Consider the following 19,923-nt stretch of genomic DNA (forward strand, 5'->3'; position numbering starts at 1 on the left):
GATATGGAAACAACCTAAATACCCATCAACAAATGACTGGTTTAAGAAGATACATGTATCTACACAATGGAATACTACTCAGCCACAAAAAGAATGACGGACCTAGAGATGATCATACGAAGTGAAGTAAGTCAGACAGAGAAAGACAAATATTATACAATATAACTTATACATGGAATCTAAAAAATAATACAAATGAATCTATATACAAACCAGACTCACAGACATAGAAAACAAACTTATGGTTACCAAAAGGGAAAGGGGGTGGAAGAGGGATAAATTAGGAAAATGGGATTAACAGACAGCTGACTGAAAAATGGCAGAAGGTAGTGGAGCAAAAGGGTGAATACACTGTTCAATAAAGTTCTTGGCGAAAATGAAAAGTGTCTTTTATTTTTATTTAAAAACCAAAGGAACTTTTTGGCCAACCCAATACTATCTATAAAATAGATAAGCAACAAGGATTTACTATATCACACAGGGAATAATATTCAATGTCTTGTAATAACCTATAATGGAAAATAATCTGAAAAAATATATATATATAAAACTGAATCACTTTGTTGTATACCTTAAACTAACACAATACTGTAAATCAACTATACTTCAATAAATTTTTTTAAAGTTATTATCTCTTTGCCAAAAAATTGTGTGTGTGTTTCTGTGTGTGTCTATGTGTTTGTGTGTGTGTGACTATGTGTTTGTGTGTTTGTGTGTGTGTGTCTATGTGTTTGTGTGTGTGTCTGTGTGTTTGTGTGTGTGTTTGTGTATTTGTGCATCTATGTGTTTGTCTGTGTGTGTCTATGTGTTTGTGTGTTTTTGTGTATGTGTGTGTTTGTGTATGTCTATATGTTTGTGTGTTTGTGTGTGTGTCTATGTGTGTGTGTGTGTCTATGTGTTTGTGCGTTTGTGTGTGTGTGTGTGTACTCCTGGTACTGAACCCACTATGAATGTACCATATTTTCCAAGTACTCAGGTGCCAACTCTAGCAGTATTTTGTGACCGCTGTCTTGCCTTGGCCCCCACATCCACCTCATTTCCAAGCACTATTTATTCCACCACCATGTTGTCTTGAGTCTCTCACACACTGTTCCTTCTCTTTATGTTCTCATTGCCACCATCCTGGTGAAGGCTCCTCATGGCTCATCTCCTCTTTCACAATAGTCACCTCACTCCACCAGCAAATGAGCCTCCTTAATGTTCCTAAACACAGCTGGTTTCTCACTCACCACACTTTTTTGCTCAGGTCATTTCCTCTGCAATCCCCTTTCAGGAAGTTACCCTTGAACCCATAGACTTTGCTCTGCCATTTTGGCATTTTACCATATTGCCTTGTAGCAATTTGTGCACCTCTAATTTTTCATTATGACCTTAATTTATCTTCGAAGCCCCTGTAGAGCTAAAGAGTTTACCATCTGAAAGGGCAAATAAGCTATATTCACCAATATAAAGTGTTGTTCACAGAAGGTGCTTCATAAATCTTTGTAGAAATATGTGTTAATCTTGTTTCCCCTCTAAAATTTAAACTAAAGGTTTAAATTTGCCTTATACTGTTCTATTCCCACTCCCATTCCAAGCCCTGGATAGTGTGGGACACAGAGATCTCAATAAGACTCTGTTATTTGAGGGGCTCATGGACTTTAATAAAAGACCTGGAAAAAACAACCCTGCCCTGAGCCAGGAAAATATCTCAACTAGAGACAGCAAACTGGTGGCCACATACTGATTGCAAACATATTTTGATGATCCTCGTAAGGTTTTAAACATTTTTAAATTAGTTTCTTAACATTCAATAAATCAGAAGTGTGCATGCAAAAGCTGGATTTCCAGCTTCTCTCGAAAAACAGTGACACTTAGCAACACTGGACCTATATTCCCCACTGGCTGACACTTGGCTGGAGCTGTTCATGTGCCCCCTTTGGGACAGGGCCTAGAGACTCCAATTAGCCACACTTCCTTCTCGCCCTATTTAAAGAACCAGCCTGATCCCAATAGACACAGGATTTTGAACCCCCTGATCTAAATCATTCAGGACCATAACTTCATTCTGTAGCCCACCTACCAGTCAGGTTCTTCCTACGAGAACATGCTAAGGGGTTTTCCAGATTTCACGCTGACCTCCATCTCCGGGCTGATCCGTGAAGGTCCATCTCAGAGGGGCCAGTGGAGCCATTCCCTATACCAATTAATGCCTGTGACCTCATTTCGTTTCCTTCGGCCTTTCTTCTCCTTTGTTTCAAGTGAAAGGAAGCCAAAATTCTAAACAAAAACAAGCTTTTGACCTCACTCTCCTTAAAGAACAAAGTAGAGCAATGACTGCCAACCCATTTCAAGTGCAAGTACCTCCACAGAACAAACAGCAGCCGTTTGACATGGCCCAGAGGCCATGGGACCGCAGGGGAAAATGAAGGGACTTTCCCAAGTTCAGCAAGGATTCAGCACTAGTGGCTCCGGAAGTGTTTTTAGATAAAATGTGAAAGTTCCAGAAGCCATCTGGTTATTTTTTTATAAAGCAAATATTTAGGGACTCGCAGGAATCCTCCAGATAATTAATGGAATTTACCCTTTTTCATCCAGTTACCTCGTTCACTGCAGACTCAAGTCTCCATAACTGAACAAGACAGTATTGTCTGTGAACAGACTGAACTCCTTTGACCGTTTATCTTTGCAGAAACTCCAAGGATAAATATGAAATGTCAGTTGCTGGGTGGCACCCCAGCTAAGATGAAAAGTGAAACAGGGTAAGTCTTCGGCTGGAAGTGTGTGTTCAATTAATGTGTCATCCAATTCCTCAAGTTTTACTGTAACCTGATTCACCCACAGCTATTTTTTCTGAGGGAAAATTTATATATATATATATATATAAACACGCACTGTACATACATTGGTACACTGTACATACATTGGTTAAGATTTGATGCTTCTCTACTTCCACCACTTTGCAAAAACACAATTAGATGCGTCAGGAGCATGTTACCTAGGTTGCTGTTAATGCAAACAAGGAGTGAGATGCTGTCACCTTCCCAGGTGCCTCAAGTCTAAAGAAGCAGGGGGTTTTCTGGTGAAAAGTCTTTCCTTAGACTGATTTGTGACCAGAAATGTACCTAATACAGATTCCTAGACATGTGTTATTATGAGGAACTACCGCCATGCAGCTGGACTGGCACTGGAGGGACTAAAGGTCACCGATTTAATTCACCAGCGCCTCTGCCCCCCGCATGTGCAGGGGCAGCGGACCTGCCAGGACCCCTCCTGTGGCTGGGAGCCGGGGCGCCGCGCAAACTCAGGCCAGCCTGTCGGAGGTGCCGGCAATGGCCGTGAGCGGGCTCCGGCAGCCCCAGACAAAGGCCCAGCTCCCACGTGCACTTTCCTGGTGACAGCAGTGACGATAATAAAGAAAATAATACAAGCATGCCCAGTTCCGGGCTACTGTGGCACTGAGAGTCAGCTGAGGTTCCTTGCTTCGGAAACACTGGCTAAGGGCTAACCTAGGTGGGGGCTTGCTCAGCACCCCGACCTCCTCCCCCCGAGGCACCCACACCCCACATCGCTCGGTGCCACGCCGTCCTCTCTGGCTGGGAAGTCTTGCCTGCTGCCATTTCTCCTTCCCACCCCTGTGTGTCCGCTCAGGCCCCGCCAGTCCAGAGCTCCCACGCTGCAGCTGAGGGGAGGCTGGATCCTGCCTGCAGGAAGCGTTTGTCCATCTGCAGAGTGTTCCGTCGGCTGTTTTGCACTCAGCCACTCACTCCACATGCCCCGCAGGTGAGCGTCCCCCCTCCGACGTCAACACCTGGCTCCCTGCTCCACTTGCTCCTGTCTTGAAGGTGAGCGCAGCACCCTGCCCCCATCCCTTCAACACCTGGCTCCGAGGTCCTGACTCAGCACCTTCAGCCACTCCTGACTCGTCCCCACGGGCTCCGGCTCCTCCGTCACTGTCGTACCACATGACCTTAATCTTGTTAAGAGCATAGCGTCTGTTTCTTCTCAGTCTTTTTTGTCAACATGTGCTTTGCTTCCTTCCTGTTGGAAACAGGGAGCTCCTTGAAGGCATGGACTGCAGGTATTTTCACACAGGGTGTTTTTAAGGGGCATTATGGCAGTACCAGGGAGAAGATTCGGTGGGCTAGGAGACAGGAAGAGACAGGGACACAGAGGGCAAGAACCAGCTCAACTCTTTTCATAACGTCCTTCACAACGTTCAAAAGATTCAGGCTACCCATTCCTCAGGTAAGATACTGAGGCCCACAGGCTGATGAAATCAACCACAGACCACGTGTGGGTAGGACCCAGCTCTGAGCCTAGACTTTCAACACAGAGCTCTCTCTATTAAGCTGTGTTGTCTGCCTTTGGCCTATCTAGATATTTCCCTAGATGCAAGAAGAAGCAAAAGAAATATTTCTTCTATCTGGATAAAGGACGAAAACTGAGGAACCAGTGAAGACTTCCCTTTCTGTCATTCATGGTGGAGACAAATGAAAAGTGGAGCAATTCAGCCAAATTAAGCCACTTTGCTCGGCAAAGCCCCACTTGCTTTGCGTGCTTCTATTACACCCGTAGGAAGAGGCCAGAGGCTCCCGTGTGCTCCACACGGTCCCCCAGCACTTACCAAGCGCTCCCGGGTGCTGTGTGCTAAGCGCATCGTTCAGAATTCCTAACGAATGAAGCCGACTTGGAGACTTTGTGAGGTGTGAAATGCAAGGCTATTTTGCCTAGCAGGAAAAAGCTGCTATTTTTCTACCTTATTTTAACTGCTCTAGGAAAATGGTAAGAATGACAAAGTTACTCCCACACCTGTCCCCTCCCCTCAGTGAAGGGGAGGTGGGGCAGGAGAAGCGATGTGACCATCAGGGCTTCCTGCCAGCTCTGCTGCTAAAGGCTGAACTCATTTTAATTTTGTCAAGTCAAATGAAGACATAGGAGGTTTCTTGAATTGAATCTGTACCAATAAGAAGAGGAGAGGACAGGGTCCGTGTTAGGAGGGAGGGGGTTTAAGGTGCAGTTGAATTGTTCAATCGCCCCTGGGCAGGGCCAGGGCAGTCAGGCACTTGGTCACTGCTGAGTGGAAAACTTGATGCCCTTGGACAGTTTGAGGTCTCCAACATCACCCTGATAACAGAACAGAGCAGTTGGTGCGAAGACCTGGCTCTCAGAAGCCAGGCTTCATTCCAGGCGAGGCCAGGACCAGAGGCAGAGCTGGCATCCGAGTGTCCACTAATTCCTCCAGTGGTGTTATCTTGGTGCCACGGGACTCAGTCAAGCCAGAGCAAAGCAGGAAGATGATGACCTGAGAATTCCAAAGGGTGAGGCCCTGAATTCCACGAAATCCCAAAGTTATTACAACAACCTTCGGCAGCTTCTCAATCCTCCAAGCAATCACTCTGTTCCTGCCCAGCTCAGGACATGCCTTACTTTTTATCACATCTACATTTGGGGTGACACATTCTCCCCTGACTGGCTCCTGTTAGGTAACAGTTTGTTCCAATGACTTGATGAGATGCCCGGCTGATGGCCCAAGGATTAAGGATTTAGATTCTGTTCAAGTTCACATATCTCTAGGAAGCCCCACTCTTGGCTGGCTGGTAGCGGGAAAGTTTCTTGAATTTAATTATTTGATTAGACAACCCATTAATGTGCTTCAAAACTCAAAATGATATAAAATGTTCCCATTGAAAAATCAAACGTTCTCTTACCCACCATCACCCCATCCATCCCATTCTCTAACCCACAAAGTAACCATTTTACTAGTTCCTCAGTATGCTTCCGGTGTTCCTTTATGCAAATACAACCAAATATGAAAGTACACTCATTCCCCATCCTTTACACAAAATGTAGCCAATATACACTGTTTTGCATTTTTGCTGGCAATCATTCTCTCTTAGTTTACTGAGAACTTCCTCAGTCATTTTTGTAGCTCTGTAGTGTTTATCTGGTTCCATCACAATTCATTTAACTGGTCCTTGGTAGATGGTCCCTTAGATTGTGTACAGTCTTTGCTATTACAAAACAGAGCTGCAATGGAAAACCTTGGACATACATCCTGTTATATATATGCAGATCTATGTGTAGGAAAATTCCCAGCAGTGAGATTGCTGGATCCTAGGATCAATGCATTTGTAATTTTGAGGGATATAACTCAACTGTCTTCCACACAGCTGGCCTGTGTGCCCCTCACAAGCATCGTAGGAAAGTGCCTGTTTGGTGGGATAAATGTTTGAGGAGAGCCGGTTCCCTATGCAGGGACGGCTCTGAAGATGCTCTGTGAGAGAGAGGTGAGAGGCAGCAGCCTGTTCTGTGTTGTACTAAGTGGTACCCAGAAGTACACTGGAATGAGGTTCAGAAATGCCAAATCCACTGGAGTCACCACAGGGCTCAGAAAGTGCCCTGCAGCATGGGTGCCTTTGGGAAAAGAACTTGAACAACTGCTTTAGACCCTAAGTTGAAGAACTCAAAAAAGATCTGATGCCCTCAAGACCAGTTTTTGTAGGATGAAATAATGCCATTTGCAGCAATATGGACGGACGTAAAGATTATCATACTAAGTGAAATAAGTCAGACAGAGAAAGACAAATATCATGTGATATCACTTATATGTGGAATCTAAAAAAAATGATACAAATGAACTTATTTATAAAACAGAAACAGACTCACAGACATAGAAAACAAATTTATGGTTACCAAAGGGCTTTTCTGAAAGGGAGGAGGGGTAAATTAGGAGTTGGCGGTTAGCAGATACAAACTACTATAAATAAAATACAAAAACAACAAGGTCCTACTGTATAGCACAGGGAACTATAGTCAATATCCTATAATATACCATAATGGAAAAGAATCTGAAAAAGAATATATATATATATACACACACACAGCTGAATCATTTTGCTGTATACCAGAAACTAACATAACATTGTAAATCAACTACACTTCAATTTTAAAAAAAAGGAAAAGACCAGTTTTTGAGCTTATGAGCCTTTCAGCATCTGTGGCTCGAGCGCTGGTGAATGGCAGGAGGGCTGTCGGGGGTTAGGGATCATGTTCTCCTTTCACCTCTGCCTGGCTGTGACTACCTCACTCTCCCTGGGCAGTATGTTCAGCGATTCTTGTCCTGCATCCCTCTCTAGGGAATCAGATCATGTGGACGGAATCCCCTCACCAACTGTAAAGTGCTCTCCAATGTGGGAGTTATTCTAACTGAAAGATGGTGTCCAATCAGAACGCTGAGGACAGTGGATCAGGCAGGGCAAATGAATGAGAAGTAGGTTATGAGAAACTGAGTCACCCAGGTCCCTAGCGTATAACCTGGGTCAGCTGTGGAGAAGACACGAGCCAGTCTGTTCTACACACTGCACACAAGGGCTCTGATTAGAAACTCTCGGATTCCTTCCCCAACACTGCTTGGCCTTTGACAAGTTTAGCATGGACAGGAGGAGGACATTCTGTTTCTTCAGTGTCAGAGGCTGACTCATTTCCCTCTTCTCTGCAATAAGCACAAAGGCCAAAGGCAGTCCCTCCACCCAGAGACAGCAAACAGCTCTGAAAGCGGCGTCCTTCCAGATCAGCGGTAGGGAAAATATATCTATGAATATTCATCCACTACTCATTTAGGAGTGTTCTGTGTAAAGACCCTTTGAAAGCTGATGAGAACTGGCATAAAAGGGTTTGATGAATTCCTGAGTCAGATGGCCCCTACCCCAGAACACGTGCAATGGCTGTCACAGAGAGCGAGTTTACAAAGAAAATGTTTCTGCAGATGTCTGGGCTTGCACTGCAGCAGCCTCCCACTTTCAAGCAAGCATAAAACAGACGCTGGGATTGGGCTGGGCCCTGAGGAACTAAGCCACAGATCTCAAAACCAAACTAAACTTCAACTCCCTGAGGGAACTTCCTCAAGGCTCATAATTTCTAAGATGTCAGGTCTGAGGATGGGGGACCTCTATCTGTAAATGTCTCCCTTCCCTGTCCCCTTACTCAGCTCCCACCATCCTAGACAGATCATCTCAGACCCTCCTGCCTCCTGGTGAGGGCTTTCCTGACTGCTCCATCCCACAGGGATGCTTCATTCTGCAGTCACAGAACTGCCTGGAAGTACCTCCCATGAGGAAGTGAATTACACACCCCGCCATCTTGTCAGTCTCATTGCATCATTGGCCTGCTTTAGTCATGAGCTTCATGATCATTATTTCACTTTCTATATGCCCTTTCCCTGTTTATTCATTCCCACACTTATTTTCATGCAACAAACATGTATTGAGCATATAACACGTACCTTGACTAAGTGCTAAAGATTCAAAGATAATGATAAAGATAATAATGATAATAATAATGATGATGATGATTATGTAACGACACAATGATAACAACCACCACCACCATAATAACAATACTTACTGAGTACTATACTCCAGCTTCTGGGCTATACTCTTACTTCATTTAATTCTCACAACCACCCTTGGAAGGAAGGTTTATAATTATCCCCATTTGGGAACTATATTCAGTATCCTGTGATAAACCATCATGAAAAAGATTATGAAAATGAATATGTATATGTATAACTGAATCACTTTGCTGTACAGCAGAAATTAACACAACATTGTAAATCAACTATACTTCAATAAAATTTTTTTAGAAAAGAAAGAAAAAAAACAAAAAAATCTGGACTGAAAATATATATTTATAATTATCCCCATTTTACGGATGAGGAAACTGAGGCTCAGAAAGGCTAATTAATTTGCCTGAGGCTGGAAGCAACCTAAAAGTCCATCAACAGAAGAATGGATAAAGAAGATGTGGTACATATATACAATGGAATATTACTCAGCCATTAAAAAGAACAAATTAATGCCATTTGAAACAACATGGATGGACCTAGAGACTGTCATTCTGAGTGAAGTAAGTCAGACACAGAAAGACAAATATCAGATGATATCGCTTATATGTGGAACCTAAAAAAAGGGTACAAATGAACTTATTTACAAAACAGAAGTAGAGCAACACATGTAGAAAACAAACCTATGGTTACCAGGGGATGGGGGAGGGAGGGATAAATTGGGCGATTGGGATTGACACATACACACTACTATATATAAAACAGATAACTAATAAGGACCTACAGTATAGCACAGGGGACTCTACTCAATACTCTGTAATGGCCTACATGGGAAAAGAATCTAAAAAAAAAAGTGGATATATGTATATGTATAACAGATTCACTTTGCTGCACACCTGAAACTAACACAACATGGTAAATCAATATACGCCCATAAAAGTTGTTTTCTGATTTGCCTGAGGCTATACAGCTAGTATATGATAAAGTAGTTAGTAAATCCTCAAAAAGCTCCTGACTTTGTGAAGAAAGAGACCCCTTTTAAAATCTACCTATCTGAGATAGTCTGCGCCCTATACACAAATTATGGTTAGTTCGAGCTCCATGCAGGTTTTCTGAGGAACTCTGAATTCCTGCCACAACTAACTGCTCTCCTTATTCATGGTTTTAAGCCCCTTTCAGATTTACAGCACATGTTTCTTTCATGTGTTTCTTTTCTCACGTGAGAGAGAAAAGAAACACATTTTTCCCCCAAAAGAAAACAGGATAACTTTACATAGCAGACCCTGTTTACTTTTTATTTTTTCCCCCAAAAGAAAACAGGATAACTTTACATAGCAGACCCTGTTAAGTCCTAACCAACATTTATCTGGCTGCCCCCTTTCCAACAGCACCCAAATTTTGTTCACTCTCCCCCAAGGATCCGTGCATTTCAGGGAAGGTCTGAGCCTCTGGGAATGGGTTTAGGATGAACATGTAAATGAAACACAGAGGAAGACGGCCAAGGAGGCTTCTTGGAATTTTTTTTTTTTTCAGCTAAAAAGAGATGAGTGGGGACTTCCCTGGTGGTCCAGTGGTTAAGACTCCGTGCTACCACTGCAGGGGGCACGGGTTCAATCCCTGGTCAGGGAACTAAGATCCCATGTGCCATATGGCATGGCCAGAAAAATAAATTTTTTTTTATATTTTTAAAAATTTCAAAAAATTAAAAAAAAAAAAGAGATGAGAGAGAGCAAACAAGAATGCCCTTTTTTCTACCTCTGCACATGACTGACTGTGTGTGAAGCTGGAACTATGGCAGCCACCTTGAGACCAGGGGAGCCAGACAAGCCAACACACTGAAGTCGGGAAGAACCTGGGTCTTTGATGACACTGTTGAATAGCCAATTAGCCAAATAGCCAATTTGGCTATTAGCTAATAGCCAAATTAGCCAAGTCTGGAGTGGTCCTTCTACTAGATTTCTTATTAAGTGAGATCATAAATCCCATTACTGTCCCAGCCTTGTTGCATACCACTATGCTCTCTGCTAGCAATGGCCATGCACAGTGATGCCCCCCCAAAGACGAGGGGAGGGTAACAAGCACATCTCGCTACCCTACAGCTGTCCACAGTCAGCTACAGTCTCCACTGCCCTGCGCTACCTACCAGCTCCCTTGCTCTGGTTCCCAGTGCAACCCTCAGCCCCTCAGGATAAGGAACACACCTGATCACATGAGCCTCACTTCTCTCTAAGGCTTCAGATGCCCTGCCCCTTGCTCTCTGGGTCCATCAGAGGACATAGAGGTGGGGTGGCACCTGGTGACAATGCTGAGAAAACTGTACAAATTGGAATCCAGGACTGAGTAAAGTCCACTTCAACAGTGAGGAAGTCTCAAAGAAAAGAGAAATGAGACTTTCTAACAGTACCTGTGCCAACAAGTTTGCAGAATTGAAGGGGCAGAATAAGGCATGTGAAGGGGAAGGAGACATGAAATGATAACATTCGTTTGTTTTGTAGAAGATACCATTTACTGAGCATTTACTACATGTCAAACTGTGCTAAGCAATTAGTAGATATAATCTCCTTTTCTCCTTACTCTTTCTCCTTTTTGCTTTCCCTGTGAGGTATAGAGATTTCACTGTCTCTATTCCAGAGAGGAATGTTGAGGAGATTATGAAACTTTCCCAACTCTATGCTGCTGGTAAACGGCAGAGGCAGGATTCAAACTGGCTTCAGCTTGTCTGAAAGCCCATGCTGCACAAACAACCACCATGTACTGAAACCAAACAGGACGCTGTGGGGCTCCTGGGCACAGAAGCCTTTCCATGTCCCCCGTTTCTTGTAGGGAACAGACTCCAGCCTCCATGACCCTCCCTGAGTTCCAAAGAACAGGTGCTAATCTGGGAAGGGAGGCGATGCAGAGACAAGGGAGGACCAGCCAAGAAATAACAGTGCAGCCACGGGGCAGGTCCTGGTTCTGCCTCAGGGATACACATAACAGTATCTTTAAGGTCTTTACAGAATTAAAACCTAACAAATGGAAGGTGTCAGCATTCTTCATACTGGAGAAGACCAGAGAAGCTCATCAAGAAGATTACTTGAGACAAGATTAAAGGAATGCAGGCCCTGCACACACCCCACCCTTGAAACGTTGCTGTAAAACGCCTCATCAAATCCTCTGGGCTTGGGACAGTTGGGGCAGGAGCCCACTGTGTCCCTCTTTGCCTGGCAAAGCAATAAAGCTATTCGTTTCTGCTTCACCCAAAACTCTGTCTCTGAGATTCGATTCAGCACTGGTGCACAGAGGCTGAGCTTTCAGCAACAGTATCGCGTCATTCATTCCTTTTTTTTTTTTTTTTCGCAGTACACGGGCCTCTCACTGTTGCGGGCTCTCCCGTTGCCGAGCACAGGCTCTGGACGCGCAGGCTCAGCGGCCATAGCTCACGGGCCCAGCCGCTCCGCGGCATGTGGGATCTTCCCGGACCAGGGCACGAACCCGTGTCCCCTGCATCGGCAGGCGGACTCTCAACCACTGCGCCACCAGCAAAGCCCCATTCCTTGTTTTAATAAGAATTGGCCGAGCACCAACACTAAGAAAGCCAGGACTTGGGCTAAACACTAAAGATACAAAGACAAGTAAGACACAGTCTCTGTCCTTACGGAATTTACAGGCCAGCAGGGGCACAGCTATATCACCATCTCTGTATAGTACCATAGAAAGACCCCAGGCATGATGGAGCACAAAAGGGGCAGAGAGGCCAGAGGAGGAGTCCTGGAGGAGATGACACCTCCTCGATTTTAAACAAAAGTTAAGCATAGCTAAGGGCGCAGGACGGGGCAGTGCTGCATAGGGGGGACACAGCAAAGACATGGCTGGAAGAGACATGAGATGGCTCAAGGCTGGAGGTGATCTGGGGACTGCTGGAGACAGTTTGGCTCATCACAGTGAGGGGAAGGGGACCACACAGTGAAGGTGAGTAGAGGCCAGGGATGCTGCTAAACCTCCTACAGTGCACAGCACAGCCCACAGTGAAGAATTATCTGGCCTAATTATCCAGCCAAAAATCAGGTCGAGGGCTTCCCTGGTGGCGCAGTGGTTGAGAGTCCGCCTGCCAATGCAGGGGACACGGGTTCGTGCTCCAGTCTGGGAAGATCCCACATGCCGCGGAGCGGCTGGGCCCGTGAGCCATGGCCGCTGAGCCTGCGCGTCCGGAGCCTGTGCTCTGCAACGGGAGAGGCCACAACAGTGAGAGGCTCGCGTACCGCAAAAAAAAAAAAAAAAAAAAAAGCAGGTCGAGAAACTCTGCTTTAGATTTTTAACTTAGTCCAGCCCTAGTCATTTTGCAAAGACTGAGGCCCTAAGAACTAAGTCATCTTGACTCTAAGAAGCCCAGGTCAGGCAGGACTTGGCCGTTGGCAGCTAAGACCTGGCACCAGTAGAGCCAGTGGTTCAGGCTCTGGAGTCAGACTGCTTGGGCTTGAATTCCATATCTGCCTCTTACCATTGTGTGACTTTGAGCGAATCACTGAACCTCTCCATGTTTTAGTCTCCTCATCTGTAAGATGCAGATACAGTAGCACTTAAGAGGTCGGGTAGTTGTTCTAGTTGTTCATTGCTGAATATAAACTACTCAGAAGGTAGTGGCTTAGAACAGTCATTTTAGTTTGCTCACAAGATTGTAGGTCAGTAAATCAACTATACTTCAGTTTAAAAAAAAAAAGAGATCATGGGTCAGGAATTTAAGCAGGCTCAGCTGGGCAGTTCTCAGATCCAAGTGGTGTCACTTGGCGTGGCAGGATTCGAGGTGGCTTTTTCTCTCCCAGGTCTGGTGCCTCGTCAGGAAAAGCTCGAGGCTGGCTTCAACTGGCCCCTGTCCCTCTCCTTGTGGTCTCAGGGGCCCTCCCCATGGTTTCTCTGGCAGAGTAGACAAAGCTCTTTACGTGGTGTCTGGCCCCCCTAGAGTGTTCCAAAAGACAGCTCAGAACGGGCCCGTCAGCATTTCTGCCATATTCTATGGATCAAAGCATTATGGGGCCCATCCAGATTCAAGAGGAGGGGACATGGACCCCAGTTCTCAGCGGGAAAAGTATCAAAGAACTCGTGGCCAACCTTAATCTACCTCAATGGCTGTGGGAATTAAATGTGTTGGTACACATAAAACACTTAGTTCTAGCACGAAGCAAGCTGTTTTTTTAATGCACGTTTGCTGTCAATGCTGTAACTTTATTAGTAGCAGTACATTCAAAAGCCTTGCTGGCAAGATCAGGGAAGCAGCACCTTTCACAGTTGACTGTCCACCTCCCTCCACAACCCTTCAGATAAATGGTGGTTCGTCTTAGAAAGAGGAAGGTGTAACTCTGACCTGATACCTCCACCCAGCACGGTGACCCTGGCCATGACCTGATGTGGCTCCCGAGGGTGACTTGCAGGTAAACTTGAGGGTGGCACCCTGGCCTGGGGCCAGTGTAGAACAGCAGCTGTTTCACCCATCTGCTACCCTGACTCACCCCAGGTCTGTGCTGACCACATCTGGCTGCGATCACCTTCTTTGCAGGACACTCTGTTCCATGAATCCCAAGTAAAGCCTTCAGGAAAAAGGAAGATTGCATTTTCCAACTGTGCCTGTTGTCCTTTATGGCAAATATTTCCTATCTCTTCCTCCCCATCAAGATGAATCTATGGCATCGAGCATGCCTGCATGCATTCACTCATTCACACATTTAACAAACACTTATTAAGCACCTACTGTATACCAAGCACTGAGCTAGACCCTGGGAGTACAGACTGAACAAGATAGAAAACCTTTGCCAACATGATGCTACTATTTTCAGTGGAGGAGCCAGATAATAAACAAGTGAGATACAGATTCTGATCACTGCTCTAAATGAAACAACGTGACATGATAGAAGGGAAACGGAGGAGTCTCTTTTACGTAGTCTCTTTTTCAAGGGCTCTTTGAGGAGGTGATATTGAGTTTGGACCTAAGAAATGAAAATATGCCAACCTCTCAAAACTCTAGGGAAGAGAACTGTCAGCAATACGGACACCAAAGGCAAAGATGCTGAGGTGATAAAGGGCTTAATGTGTCCCAGGTCCAAGGTGAGTGTAGAGAGGAGAATGGGCTGTGGTAAGGTTCAAGTCTAGGCAGTGTTCAGATCCTGCAGGACACATGAGCCTGGAAACTCAACTCAGATCTGAACTTAAAAGGGAATTGATTGGCTCAACTGAAATGTGAAGGCATCACATGGGATTGAACTGGCTTCAAACAGAGTCAACAGGACGTAGCCTTTCTCCATCTCTCAGTCATCTTTGTTCTGAATTGGGTTTAGCTCAGGAATCCTCTCCCAATGGATGGGTTTCTGTAGCTCCAGGCACACATCTTCTTTACAGCCAGCAATCCCCAACGTTCTAGCAAAAGACCTGGACTTCAGTCTTACTGGATAAACTCAGGAGACGTGCTAATCTCTGAGCCAATCACTGTGACACAGGGCAAAAATATGCTGATTGTCTATACTAGAGTTACATGCTGCCCCCTGACACAGGGAGTAGAGTGGAGTCAGCCCGCCCAGACCACTCACAGTAAGAATCAAGGCAGGAGTCATGCTCCCAAAGAGAAATGGAGAAGCAGCTATCACAAGAAGGTACATGGATGCTGGGCAGGCATGGGGGTGGAGGAGGCATCTATAAAGCAGGGCTGTGGTCAACCATGGTAAGGAGTTGGGATTTTATGCTAAGAGCCCTGCAAAGCCATCAAAGGATTTTAAGCAAGGGAGTGGTCTGCTGGCATTTGGCTGGGCAGAGAAAGGGTTCCAAGTAGCAAAACTTGGAAGGGTTGAAATTAGGGGGTATTACAGAATGACATGCAGGGGAGGTTGGTGCCTTGAGCTTGGGTACTTGGGTGATAGCAGTGAGAGTCAGAAAAATGTGGACAGATTTGAGATTCTCCTGTGGAAGAGCTGACATCTACTGTGGATGGAGTCAAGGTGGGGGAGTAAGTGAAAGAAGAATTCAAGCATGATTCCCAGGGTTTTGGCTTGATATCGGGGTGAAGCATGATGCCATTCACCAAGAGGGCAAAGACATGGGAGGTGGGAGGATGGGGACAAGTCAGGAAGGTAAACCCAAGAGTTCCATTGTGGCTGTGTTCAATTTGAGACTCCTGTGGGATTATCAGTTGGAGATGTTGAGTAGGTGGTTGGACAAACAAGTCTGGAACATAGAGGAAAGGTCTGTGCTGGAGTTATAAATCCAGGAATCAGTATATGGACATTATTTAATTAAAGATTGAATGAGTTCACCCAGGGGAACATGAATATAGAAAGAAGGAGGGGGGCATTCATACTATTTCCCCAACAAACTTTCACTCTGCTCAAACCAATCTACTTAGGATCTAAGCAAATATGGGCTCTCCCACCTTTGGACTTGTGTGTGCACGTGTGCGCCACTCCCTCTGCCTGCAATGACTTCCTCTCACTCCCCTGTCCCCCTAAACACTCATTCTTGAAGGATTAGTTCAAATCTACTCCCTGCAGGAATCCTTGCCTCATTATCTGCATTGCATATATCAGTCTCTTTGCTTCCTCTAACTTTGATTGATTCTTCACCATACATTTAGCCTTTACAAAACATTGTCTTTGTGTTCTGTGTATATGACATATTTCCCCCAAATCGATTACAGGCTCTTAGAAGGCAGCCTCGCAAGCCTTTGTACTCCCAACACCTGATTGCCCAGAAAAAAGTTAAAACAAAGATCTGTGTTGATCCAGAACACTCACTCCTACTTTCTTTCGGTAGTTTTTGTTCCAGTGGCTGGGAATTCATCTCAAATTCCTACCCTCGGGGAGACAGCAGCTGAGCCAAGAGTGCCCCAATCAAAGCCCTAAGAATGAGGTAGCAATTGTTCAGTGCTTTAAAATCCTTATGGCACATATATTCTTGTGTCCAATAAAGAGGATGTGAGTCAATCCATATTGAAAAGAATCAGATGAAAGTAGTTTCCCACCGAGGAAAACCAGAGAATTCAAATGAACGCCTGTGAACCACTTCCCACTATGTCTGCATCTATCCCTGAATAATAGTCCCCTTATTTGGAACACATCTCCTGTGTCCTGCGCATTTAACACTCCCTCCTCCCTTCCCAGCCCCGGTTTCATACCTTACAGCCTAAGGTCATTCCAAGAGGTCCCCAGGCGGTTAAACTGGATTCTCCAGCGCCTGGGAGCTCAGCCGGCACCAGGGACTGGGGAGAGCCCCAAATTTTCACTCTTCTGGTTATACTTGCGAAAGACCTCCCCATCCCACCTCTCTGCCAAACTACCTCTCGGTTCTCTAGGTGTATTTGTCTCAACTTGTTACCCCAACGGCCTCCGGCTCTTCCAGGTGCCCTCCATCTGGGCTCTCCCTGCTCAGCTACCCACAGCAGAGCTCTTCAATTAGGCAAACCACCCTCCAACCCCCAAATTCTCTTTAAAGGTGCAGCACGCACACCCACAAGTTTGTGGATGCCAGTGGCTGTGACCACACGGAATCAAATCGAGCAGGTCTGACTCAATTTTCCAAAGCAGCCTTTTACTGCTGATTGAGTCATATCTGCCTGTTTTCCAGAGGTCACATTATTTTCCCTTTTTGACTCATGTTTCACTTCAAAACTAGTGTAACCTGAACCTGCTTTGCCTCTGGGAGCAGCAGCTGCACTCAGCCCCCAGGTCTCAGCCTGCAGATGCTGCGCTGTGGAAAAGGACCCCGCTAGGAACCAGACATGTGATTGCCATTTGTCTCGGTCGAAAATGGCCGAACACTGACAATTTCATATGGCTCAACCTGCCATGAGCTTGCTGCTCAGGTATCTGGGAGATCAGTGTCCAATTGGCTGGAGTACTGGGTACAGAGATGGTAGAACCTCAGAGTTGACTTTTATTTAAATCATCAGAGAATCAAGGACTGCTAGCACCCTGCCAGATGCTTTCAATGCTGGGAGATTTTCTTGACTCTGAGCTAGTTGAGCAAATCTAATGTAAGAGCTAGGATAACAATGCGGCTAGGAGCCTAGACTCAGGGGAGAGATTTCCTGGGTTCAAACCCCAGCTCTGCTGTTCACCAGCCCTGTGACCATGAACAAGTTTGTTAGGTTGTCTGAGTCTCAGTTTTCTCGTCTATGACGTGGGATAATACAGGGTTGTTGTGAGAACTAAATAGGTGTGAAGTGAATAGGTGTGACGTTCTTAGCACACTGAAGTGTTAGCTATCATTAACTTGATTTGAGATAGGTGGTGTGGCCAAGAGACCCGTGGACAGAAATTAGAACCCCAGCAATGGAAAGTCAGCCTCCCCTTCCTGAGCAGCACTGTATGGCAGCCAGGACACCCCTCGGGAAGCTTGAGGATGGTGGATGTCACCACCCAGGAGACCTCAGCAATCCAGTGGCCTTGCATCCTTCCTTCCGGGTGCTTCAAGGGAAGGGTAGAGAATTTTATAGTCACTGAGAGCAGAAGTAACTCACACATGCCCTGCAGTCCCCAACAGAAGAGAGATGACAGGAGAGGAAAAGGGAGGGGAATACAACTACCAGATGCCGAGAAGTAGACACGCTTGTTCTGGTGGGAAACGGAAGCATCGCTTGAATTCAGTGTTTACTTAGTAACTCAGATTAATGAGGACAAAGGCATGGTAAGGAAAATGATTAAAAAATGTCCTACAGGCTTTCCCATAACCACTTCCGTGTATATTATCTGACTAAATCCACACAAAAAAACCTGTCAGTTAGGCAAAGCCAGCATTCTATTGATATTTAAAGGGGAGGAACTGAAGGATCCGGGAGCTTAAATGACCTACTTGAGCCTACCTGGTAGGTGATGGACTTGAGATCTGAGTCCCTTAAAGGCAGGGCCATGTTTATCTTTCTCTTCTGAAGGACTAAGTTCACGTTTATTGAGCAACTGAATGACCGAATGGACTGTGTCTCGAACACAGGCTCACATTCTCAGGCTAGTCTAGGTTCTCAGGCTAATGGCTCTGATGCTTATGCTTTGTGGAGTCCCAGACATGCAGTTGGGCAGGAATCAGGGGCATCTAAAGGAGGCAAAGGGACAGGGTTTCAAAAGTTTGTGCTAGGGGACTTCCCTGGTGGGGCAGTGGTTAAGAACCCACCTGCCAATGCAGGGGACACAGGTTTGATCCCTGGTCCCGGAAGATCCCACATGCTGCGGAGCAACTAAGCCTGTGCACCACAACTGCTGAGCCTGAGCTCTAGAGCCCACGAGCCACAACTACTGAGCCCATGCACCACAACGACTGAAGCCTGCACGCCTAGAGCCCATGCTCCACAACGAGAGAAGCCACCACAATGAGAAGCGCACACACAGCAATGAAGAGTAGAGAAAGCCCGCGCATAGCAACGAAGACCCAACACATCAAAAATAAATAAATGAATTAATTAAAAAAAAAGTTTGTGCTAGAACAGATTAGGTATCTCATATACATAATCAGCATAAAAATTCCCTTTCTCCATAACCCTCATGACAAGTGAGACTGTCCACCCACATTTGGCAGGCTGCCATTTAGAACACATTTGCATATATATATCACATTTGCATATAAATATATCACATCTCATTAGTGACATATCTGGAAGAGCACTTACTTCAAAAGGGTGTCTGAATGAACATCTTTCCTTCGTGGATCTTTGAAGGAAAGGTAGGGAAATATGAGGTTGGGAACTGAACAGCCTCAGGCCTTGCTCTGGGCTTTCCCTTCATGTAAGGGATGTTCCTCCTCCATTCCAATGCAGTGGAGATTTCAATTCTAAGTGTTCAAGCCCTGCTCTTTTCCAAAGAGTTTTCTGGAGTTCTGATATGTTGGAAGAATGAGGGGAAAAGGTGTTTCTCCAAGTGGAGCATGTTTGATGAAGGACTAGGGAGTGTGGAGGCATCACAGCTGCCCGGAAGATAGATGGGCCCTGTGCTATCTGCCGTTAACTGGTGGCAAGTACAGTGATAAACATAGGAATGTCATGCTCACGTGCTTCCTGGTGCTGGTGACAGATGATGCTTGCTCCCAAGAGACAAATATTTGCAGCTTTTATTTGCCAGTTCTATCGTCAGTGATTCTAACCTCTCTATGATGAGTAGAGAAAGTCCTCAGGGTATAAGTTAATGGAATTTATCTTCACTCTTTTGAATCCTTTAGAATTTCCTCATCATCTCGAGACTTCCCTGGTGGTGCAGTGGTTAAGAATCCGCCTGCCAATGCCAGGGACGTGGGTTTGAGCCCTGGTCCGGGAAGATCCCACATGCCGCAGAGCAACTAAGCCCATGCACCACAACTACTGAGCCTGCGCTCTAGAGCTTGCGAGCCACAACTACTGAGCCCGCGTGCCACAACTACTGAAGTCCGTACACCTAGAGCCCGTGGTCCGCAACAACAGAAGCCACTGCAATGAGAAGCCTGCGCACCACAACAAAGATAGCCCCTGCTCACTGCAACTAGAAAAAGCCCACGAGCAGCAATGAAGACCCAATGCAGCCAAAAATAAATAAATTTATTTTTTTTAAAAAAAGTATTTCCTCATTACCTTTTTGAAACATTGCCCACCATGTGGAGTAGGGTGTGTGTTTGTGTGTTCA

The sequence above is a fragment of the Globicephala melas genome, chromosome 3 (assembly GCF_963455315.2).
Source record: "Globicephala melas chromosome 3, mGloMel1.2, whole genome shotgun sequence".
Taxonomy (NCBI): domain Eukaryota; kingdom Metazoa; phylum Chordata; class Mammalia; order Artiodactyla; family Delphinidae; genus Globicephala; species Globicephala melas.